This window comes from Trachypithecus francoisi, unplaced genomic scaffold (genome assembly GCF_009764315.1).
Source record: "Trachypithecus francoisi isolate TF-2019V2 unplaced genomic scaffold, Tfra_2.0 Lachesis_group0, whole genome shotgun sequence".
Lineage (NCBI taxonomy): Eukaryota > Metazoa > Chordata > Mammalia > Primates > Cercopithecidae > Trachypithecus > Trachypithecus francoisi.
Genome location: NW_022681453.1, coordinates 68938880 through 68950920, shown reverse-complemented (window position 1 = coordinate 68950920; position 12041 = coordinate 68938880). Strand labels below are relative to the sequence as shown.

At 38.7% G+C, this 12041-nt stretch overlaps 1 protein-coding gene and 1 pseudogene across 4 annotated transcripts in view; one reads left to right on the top strand and one right to left on the bottom strand.

Annotated features, from left to right (window-relative positions):
• Nucleotides 1–12041, bottom strand: part of GSK3B (glycogen synthase kinase 3 beta) — a 279756-nt gene that overhangs the window by 202576 nt on the left and 65139 nt on the right. The window lies entirely within an intron of this gene.
• On the top strand, nucleotides 9253–10377 carry LOC117083459 (annotated as a pseudogene).

Below are 12041 nucleotides of genomic sequence, written 5' to 3'. Positions count from 1 at the left end.
CATACATTCAAAAAATGTATTTTCTTAATAATAGTTTAATACATCAAAAAACATTCCAAATGTATATCAAGCTATTTAAGTATTTTTGGTGAGCTGTTGTACCATGTTATGAAAAAACAATACTGAAACAGTTCATATAAAAATACCAAAGTAGCATTCTACTCCCCATTCCCAGTTCTAAACAGCTTCCAAAGACATTCAAAACCACTTACTGACCAGCATAAGGATTGCTAACCCAACATACTTTATCAACATCTTTGCTCTTCTCCATCAGGAATCATTCACATGTTATACTCTACCCCATTCCCTTAAACTTGTATTATTTGTATGTCAACGAAATCTATCTCAATTTCTTTTTCAAACACACATCCTAGGTTACTCTATCTTCCATTGTTCTTTCATATCTTTCTAATCTAAGGAAACTATTTCTTTTCTAACATTTTCATTCCACTCAGGACCTAAAATACAACCTTAACCATAGCTGGTAAGCAAAAAGATAGCATTTCTGCTGTATACCAATATCAAAAGAAAGAAATGCCATCAACCTATTAAGTATCTGAAAGGACACAGAAAGGCCTGGCAGACTCCTGCAAGTCTCTACGCCTGACATCCCTCTGATTAAATCCCTTTATCAATCACATACAAGAAAATTTTTCAAAACTAGTTCTTAACAGTGTTTTGGTTTTGTTTAACTACTATTCTTGCCATATTATTTTCTATTATATGTCACTGTAAGTATATAGATATTTGAGATAACTATGGCTTCATTAGGCTTTTGTAGGATAGCCTGGGAACCTATTTGTATTTACTTATTTACAAAACTTACTATGGAAAAATACTTTCTAAGTTCCAAAATAGTTTATGAACTTTTAGAATGCAATCTGTTTATTAGCTAAAGCTTTTCTGTATAACAAAACAGGAGGAGAAGATATGCCTAAAATATTACAATTTTAACTGCTGTGAAGATAGAGTATCTGCAAACAACTTTATAAGAACCTCTTAAAATTAACTATGGAAAATAAAATAGCAGGTAATAACTACGAGCTCTGCCATTAACTCCATTTCTGCAAGGGACACCATACATTTTCAAATACTGATTAAATTCTAGTTTACAACTTCATTAGTAACGATGCTAAGTTTATAGTTAATAAGACAAGGAACATGCCTAAGAGAAAAATATCTAGGCTTACCTCATTTTATTGCGTGTTGCAGAAATTATGGTTTTTTACAAATTGAAGGTTTATAGCAATCCTATGTTAACCAAGTCTATCAGTGTCACTTTTCCAACAGCACGTGCTCACTTCACTTCTCTGTGTCACATTTTGGTAATTTTTGCAGTACTTCAAACTTTTCATTATTATTATACTCATTACGGTGATCTATGATTAGTGAAGGCAAACTTAACAGATTAATACTGTGTGTGCTCTGACTGCTCCACCAACCAGCTGTTCCCTCATCTCCCTTCCTCTCCTCAGGGCTCCTTATTCCAGACACAACGATATTGTAATCAGGCCAATTAACAAGCTTATAGTGGCCTCTAAGTGTTCAAGTGAGAAAAGAGTCACCTGTCTCTCACTTTAAATCAAAAGCTAGAAATAATTAAGCTTAATGAGGAAAATATGTCAAATGCCCAGACAGGCTGAAAGCTATGCTTCTTTTGCCAAACAGCCAAGTTGTGAATACAAAGGAAATGTTCTTGAAGGAAATTAAAAGTGCTACTCCAGTGAACAGACGAATGATAAGAAAGTAAAACAGCCTTATTGCTGATACGGAGAAGGTCTGAGTGGTCTGGACAGACGACCAAACCAACCACAACATTTCCTTAAGCCAAAGCCTAACCCAGAGCGAGGCCAGAACTCTCTTCAATTCTATGAAGGCCAACAGAAGTGAGGAAGCTGCCAAGTTTGAAGCTAGCAGAGGAAAGATGCCCTCTCCATACCATAAAAGCACAAAGTAAAGCAGTAAGTGCTGATTTAGAAGCTGCAGCAAGTTATCTGGAAGATTTAGCTAAGACCATTGATGAAGATGGCTACACTAAACAACTTCTGTATGCCATTAAGAATATTCATGATTCATAGGAACAGGAACACGAGTTTGGAAGATGATACCAATCCTCCTGGATGATTTTGAGGAGTTCAAAATTTCAGTGGAGGAAGTCAGTGCAGATGTGGTAGAAATAGCAAGAGAACCAGAATTAGAAACAGAGTCTGAAGATGTGACTAAACTGCTGCAATCTTGTGATCAAACTTGAACAGATGAGGAGTTGCTTCTTATGAATGAGCAAAGATAGTGGTTTCTTGAGATGGAATGTACTCCTGGTGAATACGCTGTGACTACTGCAGAAATGAGAACAAAGGATTTAGGATATAATCTCAGCTGACAAAGCAGCAGCAGGGTTTGAGAGGACTGATTCCAATTTTGAAAGAAGTTCTACTAAAATGCTATAATGCCTGGGGTGCTGGCTACTGTAGTCTCAGCTAACCAGGAGGCAGAAGTATGAAGATCACTTGAGCCTAAGAGTTTGAGTCCTGCCTGGACAACACAGTGAGACACCCATCTCTTTTAAAAACTAAAACAAATATAATGCTATCAAACAGCATCTCATACTACAGAGAAATCTTTCGTGAAAGGAAGTCAATTAATCCAGCAAACTTCATGGTTGTCTCATTTTAAACAATTGTCACAGCCACCCTCAGCAACCACCACCCTGATCAGTCAACAGCCATCAACACTAAGCAGCAAAAAGATGACTAGTCACTGAAGGCTCAGATTATTAGCATTTTTAAACAATAAAGGATGTTTTAATTAAGGTTGTTTAGACATAATGCTACTGTACTTAATAAACTATAGTATAGTGTAATCATAACTTTTATATGCACTAAGAAACCAAAAAAAAAATTGTGCGATGTGCTTTATCATGGTGGTCTGAAACCAAACCCACAATATTGTCAATATATGCATATATTAAATAATATTGTCCCAACTGATCACAGTTACTTATAATCAAATCCATATTGGTTTTTATATTTGCCTCATCTTCCTCCCTCTAAAAGCTTGCTTAACATCTCCCAATCCTCTCCCCACAAAAGAAAGAGAGAGAGAGAGGAAAAGAAAAAAATGAAAGAAAGAAAGACCGGCCTTTAGAGAACCTGGCAATGCCATTCAAATAGGGTATGTCCAAGTCTACCTCCTCAATGAGGAAGAGTACTGTCAGATTAAGTGGGTCAATTCACAAAGCAGTCCACTTAGCATTTCTCCCCACAAAGCTCTACTAGAAGAGATGCTAACTGGGCTCTATTAAATAAAAGCCACTGGAATAACACAATCCTGCACTCACAGTGGGTCTACCATTGGGACTCGGTTCCTTTACCACTGCCTGAGAAATAAAATAAGACTGATCCTCTTATTGGCGGGTCATGGAAGAACATCTTAGGACATCCAACGCCAAAGCAGAGTGTCTCCCACACTGCTTACTCATTATTTGCAGTGTCAAAAGTAGATAAGGACATTAAAGTAGGAAACAATTTCCCTTGAAACGGAACTTTCATCCTTGGGAAATATGTACATGCCTAACTCTGCCCTTTTTAAAATGGTCTTTGTCATCTCCTACTGTTAACTACCTGACTTAATGATATACCAGGATAGGACTAGCCCAAGTCTGCTAGCTGTGACTGCTGGTGAATTTCTTTTTTATACCATACCTCTACAACCTGCAGAAGCATTTAACACATACTCATTAAAAAAAAAAAAATCAGTGGAAACTTTAAAAGGTTTGATGTGAATATATGCAAGTAACAAGACCAAGGTTCCACTGAAGACCTTCCTGAGCTGTGTCCCTCCAAGATTATCTCCAACACAGCCCCCAAATTCCATGTACTTTCATGCATCCTAGATGAAATTGTAATAAAAGTTAACTACAAAACAAAAATTTGTAGTCATCCTTTTTTCTCACCAATTTCCATTATAAAAACTGAAACTATATACCCATGTGAAGAGTCCCACAGAATATAAGGTTTTAATACTTAATATGGTAAACACAGTGCTAGCAATAACTTTATAGATCAACAATGTCAACAGAAAACCATCTGACCTATTACCCTTAAGGTGTTACTTAAATTTCATGATGCCCCTTAAATTTAATCAAGAAGAAAAATACTATTTTCCTTATCTTAAGACCCTCATACACACACCCTCATCACAAACCTTTGTCCTAGGTATCTCCAGTATCCACTAAAGAGTAAAGCAAACACTAAGGGAGAAGAGAACAGTGTACCTGACCATCCAGGTACCATGAAAATATGAGGAAATAGTGAATCTCAGAGGTCAAGAGCAGCCAATTTCATTAAGATCTCCATCAAAACAGATGATGCAGCACCTTCCTGAAATAAATTGTGACCCATGTAAGCAATATGCGCCCATTATTTACAAATGAGCTTGAAAAACTGAACTGCTGAATCGAAATTTAAAACAGAATATATCAGTTTTATTCAACTTTTCAGGTAGGGTAAATATTCCAAATATTCTAACCAACAACATAAATGGACTCCAAAAATTAAGCTGGCACTTAACAGTCTTAGGTTTTAATGGCTCACACCTATAATCCCAGCACTTTGGGAAGCCAAGCGGGAGGACTGCTGTTTGAGCCCAGGAGTTCAAGACCAGCCTGGGCAATATAGCAAGATCCTGTCACTACAAAAAAAAAACAAACAAACTTTTTTTAAAAATTAGCCAGTCATGGTGGCACACACCAGTGGGAGGCTGAGATGGGAGAACTGCCTGAGCCCAGGAGGTCAAGGCCGCAGTGAGCCATGTATGCTCTCCACTACTGGAGCCACTACTGCACTCCAGCCTGGGCAACAGAGCAAGACCCTGTCCCCCCACCAAAAAAATTCCAGATTCATGATATTGCTGGGAGAGTATAATACACATTCTTTATGGTACCTGTCCAGTCTACATACATAAAGCCTAATTAACTACTAATTTTCTATATTTTCAGTTTACACTTTCATTGCCACCTTAATAGTTAACATATGTACACACATCTCTCTTCTTTGAAAATCTCTTTCCCCTCCCACTGGGTAAAGTGCCTGAATGTGTTCATCTAAGTATTTATCAAAACAACAACAAACTCCCTACCTTGTGAGAGAAGCAGATATTATTTATACAAATAACTGGTCCATTAGATAATAACTGAAGAGATACAAAAGAGAATGGTGGGGCACAATTAAGTCCATAATGGAGTATCTAGAATCCCATTAGGGGAGGTCCCCCCGAAAAAGTGGTATTTCAGCTGAAATTCTAAAAAGTGTGAAAGAGTGGGGGAGCAGGGAAGCAATGGGGTGGGAAGGGATAACAATAATGGCAGAAGGCATGTAAAAAGAAAGATCTTGAAGGAGTTTAACTGAAAATAAGTGGACAGTCACACAAGACTACATATTATATGATCCTGTTCATATGAAATGTTCAGAATAAGCAAATCTATAGAAAGAAGACAGACTCACTAATCTACCTGGTTGTCTAAGGCAGGCAGTGCATGTCAGGAGATGCATGTCAGTGACTGCCAATGGATAGTAAGATTCTTTTGGGAGCCAGGCATGGTGGCTCATGTCTGTAATCCCAGTACTTTGGGAGACGGAGGCGGGCGGATCACTTGACACCAGTAGTTTGAGACCAGTCTGGCCATCCCTACTAAAAATACAAAAATTTAGCTGGGCATGGTGGCGGGTGCCTGTAATCCCAGCTACTTGGGAGGTTGAGGCATGGGAATTACTTGAACCCAGGAAGCAGAAGTTGCAATGAGCCTGGGTGACAGATCTCTTCTGGAGGGCTGTTTTTTAGCCTACAACAGTTCTCAGTTTGTTCTTAGCAGAACAAAACATCAGAGATCTAATAAACTAGAAACAGCAAAGAACAGAAAAAAACATAGTGAAAAATTAATTGCAGGGAAGAAAGGAAATCATAATAGTGAATGCAGAGGGAATCACTTAACAGATTAAAGTAATTCTGGAGAAGATGATAAATGTGAAGAACAAAGATGATCCAACATAAGGATAATTATTGTTCCAAAAGTAGATGCCACACATGAATAGAAAATTTCCTTGAAGCTTTCCTTGAAATTGAGAGCACTATCTGCAGGACAAAAAGGTACAACGTATGCAAGAACTGACTCAGGATGATCAAAGTACTGTGGTTAAACTGAAGGATAAAAAAGAGTCTACCAGGCCTCCAAACAGAAAAAAATTAGTCACCTGAAAGTCAACCTGAAAGGCAGGCTGGGGAACACATGGTGCAGACACAGAAGATGTTTGTAGAAAAACCAAGACACTAAGTTATGAAAAAATAGGCCAAACTTCTAACACTGTTTGGCTTATGACCTTGAGGAAGTCAAGGAATGTCCTTTTTAGGGCTTAGTTTCCCTATCTGTAAATTGAAAGGACTGAATAAATATGAAATTTAGAGCCCTTTCAGCTCTGAAAGTACGATGGACAGTAGCCAGATTAAAAGGATAAAAATGTCAAACACTGGGTTTTATACCTTACCTTTCCCCTTCCAGCTCTTATTAAATCATAAGTTGGGAAGAAAGAATTTATTTCAGACATTCCTCCTACCCCCAAATACAACTATCATATTTCATCTCACAAATCAGCAAATATTAAAAAATAAACACTCAAGGTGTTAACAAGGGATACAATAAAACTAGGCGCTCTCAAATACGATTTTTTAAAAGCCTTAAAATTTTCCCCAAATATCAAGCAAGGGATGTTTGGAAAAAACAATCACTGAATAAAGAAGGAAGAGTTATTTGTTAGGGGCAACGAGAAGGCATCTGCTGGAGCAAGAGCAGTGAAACAAAGGATACGGGAGAGAACTGGGGTAGTTTATAATCTACAGAAGTTGTTCTCAACATATAAGCCAAAGAGAACCTGTAAGGATTTATTACTGCAAGGGGGTCTGCAAATCCACACAAAAATAAATCACTGCTGGAAACAGAGAAATAAACAATGCTATACCGCCAAATACACACACACACACCAAGTTTTTTTTTTGTTTTTTGGTTTTTTTGAGACGGAGTCTCATTCTGTTGCCCAGGTTAGGGTGCAGTAGTGCCATCTAAACTCACTGCAACCTCCACCTCCCGGGTTCAAGTGATTCTTATGCCTCAGCCTCTCAAGTAGCTGGGATTACAGGCGTGCACCATCACATGTGGCTAATTTTTGTATTTTTAGTAGAGATGGGCCTTCACCATGTTAGTCACATTGGTCTCAAACTCCTGACCTCGAGTGATCCGCCCACCTCGGCCTCCCAAAGTGCTGGGATTACAGGCGTGAGCCACCGAGCCCGACCCACATTGATTTTTAAATATGAAATCTTGAAGTATAATTTTCCTTAAAAGCAGCGGGACAAAAAATTAGCCAGGCGTGATGGCGTGCGCCTGTAATCCCAGCTACTCAGGAGGCTGAGGCAGGAGAATCACTTGAACCCAGGAGGCGGAGGTTGCAGTGAGCTGAGATCGCGCCATTGCAATCCAGTCTGGGCCACAGGGCAAGACTCTATCGCAAAAAAAAAAAAGGGCAGCAGGAGCAGCCAGGCACGGTGGCTTACGCCTATGATCCCAGCACTTTGGGAGGCCAAGGCAGGCGGACCACTTGAGGTCAGGAGTTTGAGAACAGTGTGGCCAACATGGTGAAGCCCCGTCTCTACTAAAAATATCAAAAAAGTAGTCAGGTGTGGTGGTGCACACCTGTAATCCCTGCTACTCGGGAGGCTGAGGCAGGAGAATCACTTGAACCCAGGAGGTGGAGGTCACAGTGAGTCAAGATCACGCCACAGTGCTCCAGCCTGGGTGACAGAACGAGACTCCGTCTCAGGAAAAAAAAAAAAAAGCAGGAGCAACAAAAATGAAGCCCTATTCTTTGACCCAGTACTTCCCTTTCTAGGAATACGGCAAAAGAAAGTAAAAAGAAAATGGAAGAAAATAATTGATTTACATAGATATCCATTAAGGCATTATTTACCACATCAATAAATTAGAGCCAATCCAGACGTCCAATAGCAGAGAATCATTAGGTAAACTATGATACACTCACAATGAACAGAGTATTATGTACTCATTAAAATTACATTTTCCAAGAATATTTAATGGTTTAGGAAAATATTCATGACACAAGATTACATGAAAAGGCAGAGTATATATATAGCTACAAATCGCTATATATTGCGATCCCAATTTTGAAAACAAATGCTACACAAACACACCAAAAAGTAAACAGGAGTTTTCTCTAGATAGTGAGAATACAGGCAAATTTTTATTTTCTTTTTTGTATCTCTCTGTAATTTCCAAATTATCTACACTGAGCATATAAAATGTTTTAAGATAAATTTGCTTGAAGTTCTAAAAAGATATTCAAAGATATTCTCTCCAAAGAATTATTACTGTCACTGGGTTCTAAAAAAAATCCAAGTATGCTTACAGAACACTTCGAGCTAAAAAATCAGCAACTATTTCTTGAATAATTTATCCTTAGTTCTAAAATTAAGTGTAATCGGCAAAGAGATGAACTGAGTGCCTCATTCATAGTCAACGTTTATTCTTCAATTAGGCATTGTTATATTCAGTACACAAAAGAGTGACAAGAGAAGAACTTGGCTAGAGCACGACTTACTGGGATGTATGTTTAAAAGATTTCGTAAAAGGCTGTACGTTTATTTAGACTCAACTTTTATTAACTACTATGTGACTGTCCATTTAAATAACAATTAAAGAGGTATTATTACTATTTAATAGATAAAAGAAATGAAGAGGCCAGCCTGGAGCCTCATCATACCATAACTAGAACCTGCTGAGGCAGATTTACCTCATAAGAAACTTGGCCCTTACCCAACAAACTATTTCAAACTTTCCAGACTATGCTACTAAGGCCATAGATCCATCTAGCCTACAAGAGATTAAAAGGCCTAAATCTATCAACACCTCATATCCCTGTTTACCTAAGTCTCCACCAGAAATACTAGCCTCTCTCATTTGCTGTTAACTGTCATGCCCCTACTACTCCACACACCCCTCTCATATGAATCAATTCCTCAACTCTACATCTTCTGTGATCAGCAAACTCCACTTTCTAGCCTTATGGAAAACATAACTCCCCCAAATATGCTACTTCAATAAATCCCACAGAGGCTGATGTTATTCAGTTCCTCCACACGTCTCAAAACCATGTCCTTGCAGGCCATGGTGGGGCAGAGGTTGGGAAGATGGCATGGTGAGGCTAGGCAGAGACAGGTTGGGGCAGTGACCAGACATGGTCTCCGCCAGTGAGCAGCCGCAGCTGCAAGGAACTCACTGTGGCCCTAGCCCCGACACGGCTGCTCAGACACAGGTTTGACTTCTTCAGCAAAAATGTGGATTCAGAAAAGCACCCAGGAAAGCTGAACCTCAAAGATCAGACACAGACACAAGTGGTGAAGCATACAAGAGAAGTGCTTTGATTCCTCCTGTGGAAGCAACAGCCTTTTATCCTTCTCTGTATCCTATAGGGACTCTCATAAAACCTTTGGTTTTTACTGTTGGGTTTACAGGCTGTGCATTTGGATCAGCTGCTATCTGGCAACATGAATCACTGAAATTCAGGGTCCAGAGTTATTTTGATATAAAAGTTGATGGTTGGGATAGCATAAGACCACAAAAAGGAGACTTCAGAAAGGAGAATAACAAGTGGTGGAATAACCTAAGCAATGGTCAGCAGACGGTGACAAATTATCACAGGTGCAAATGAATGTCTTTGTATTCTGCTGATAGAGAATACCATCTCTGCAGCGGACAATGATCAGATATTTCACATCTAATCCAGCCTCAAAAGTTCTTTCTTTTCCAGTGTTGCTGTCAACATTCAGTTATTTCTCCTTTTTTCACATGGCAGCAAATATCTATGTTTTGTGGAGCTTCGCCTCCAGCACAGTGAACATTCTGGGTCAAGAGCAGTGTTATCATCTGCAGGTGTTATTTCCAATTGTATCAGTTATGTGTGTAAAGTTGCCACAGGAAGATAGGGACCTTCACTTGGTGCATCTGGCATCATCATGATGGTCCTTGCAGCTGTCTGCACTAAGATCCCAGAAGGGAGGCTTGCCACAATTTCCCTTCAGATGTTCACATTCATAACAGGGAATGCCCTAAAAGTCATTATGGCCATGGATACAGCAGAAATGATCACGGGATGGAAATGTTTTGATTATGCAGTGCATCCTGAGGAACTCTCCTTGGAATATGGTATGTTACTTATGGTCAAAAACTGTTGTGGAAGAACAGGGAGCCTCTAGTAAAAATCTGGCATGAAATGAGGATGGATGGCCCCCAGAAGAGGAGGTGGCTCTAAGTAAAACTGGGATTGGACAATATTGGTGCATCTGGTCCGTGACGCCTGAGAACCATAGGAGCACATTGGCCCTAGAGTGACCACGGCTATGCTCTTGCTTGAAAGATATCAGTATCTGGCCTCCCACTGTTTTCAGCTGTGTCCCCCAATCTGTCTTTTAGAAGGTGAATTATGACAAAGTTGTGAAATAAAAGTTTATATCTAGTTGGAAAAAAAAAAATCACATCCTCTTTGTTCCCTATTGCCATTTCAGAACCATTATACTTTCTCGGTCATCCAAAAAAACTCTGCTCACTTGAGGTCCTCCTATGCTAGTTCCTTCCCTATCAGCTTCTAAATGTTGGGGTTCTTCTAGGCTTGGTCCTAGACTCCCATTCTCTATCTTGTCTCCATACTCTCCTCAGATTATCTTATGCATTCTCAGATCTTTAAATACATGGTATTTATCCAAATTATTACCATTTGAGAGCTGTTGGTTCTCAAATGTATTTCTGTAGACCAGACTATTCTTTCAACCTTTAGAGACTTGAATCTATATTCAACTTCCCACTTTGGAGTTACACTTGTGTCTCATTTCCCTGATTAAAACTCCTTAAAGGCTTCAGCATCTTTTAAAAAACCCTGTAAGATCTAGTTTCATTCTGATATCATGCCATTCTTCCCTTGCTCACAATCCTTCGGTCACACTAGGCTTCTTTCAATTTATTGAATACACAAAGCATTTTGCAACCTCAGGACTTTTTCACATGATGTTCCCTTTCCTTACAATATTCTTTTACCATCCCCATCCCTAATCCCTTCCTTTTTATCCTTTATGTCTCAGCTTAAACCTCACTTCTTCAGAGACACCTTCTCTAGGACAATCCAATCTAAAGTAGTTTTCACCTGTTATTATATTCACAGTAACCAGTTCTTTTCCTTCAAAGCACTTAATCACAATTTTTATATAAGTAAACACACAACCATGTCCTGACCATATTAGTCAAACTACATCTTCTGTATGAATCAAAAACCAGTGAACAAATGTACTTACTCACAACCACACAGCTAACGAATGGAAAAATCAAGATCTGCCCAATCTAAATCCAGTGCTCAATACACTATAAAAACTTTTCCTAACAAACTCTGTTCAATACACTATAATAACTGTTACCAACAACCTCATCTATTATTGTCTCAAACATAATGTAACTAAACCTAATAAGTCTTATTGTAAAAGAGTATGTTAAAATTCAAAGATATCGTACAATGTAAAAACTACATGGACCAAAGTGCTAAGTATTTAATGGTAGGTCTGGAATTTCAAAAAAGGTATAAAACAATTTTTATATTAACACTTCTTGAAATATTTCTAAAACACATTCTTATCTGAGTAAGATGCAAACTAATTTAGCAGATAGCATTTCAAATTTTCATTAATAAAATAGTTGCGTGGAATGAAACATAGAAATCTCCAGAAAAAACAATAATTACATTCCTAAATTAGCCCACCAAAACCCCTTTAATACTGGTTAATAGGCTTTAGTACTAATAATACAAACTTGAGTCTGGGTCCAGGAAGCAAGGCCATGGAAAGAAGGTCCGTGAAAGAAGGCTGAGGATAAGAAAGGAGGGTAAGAACTCATTCTCAAGTCCTTGGGTAGCCAGGACTCTGCTACCTCCTAAGCC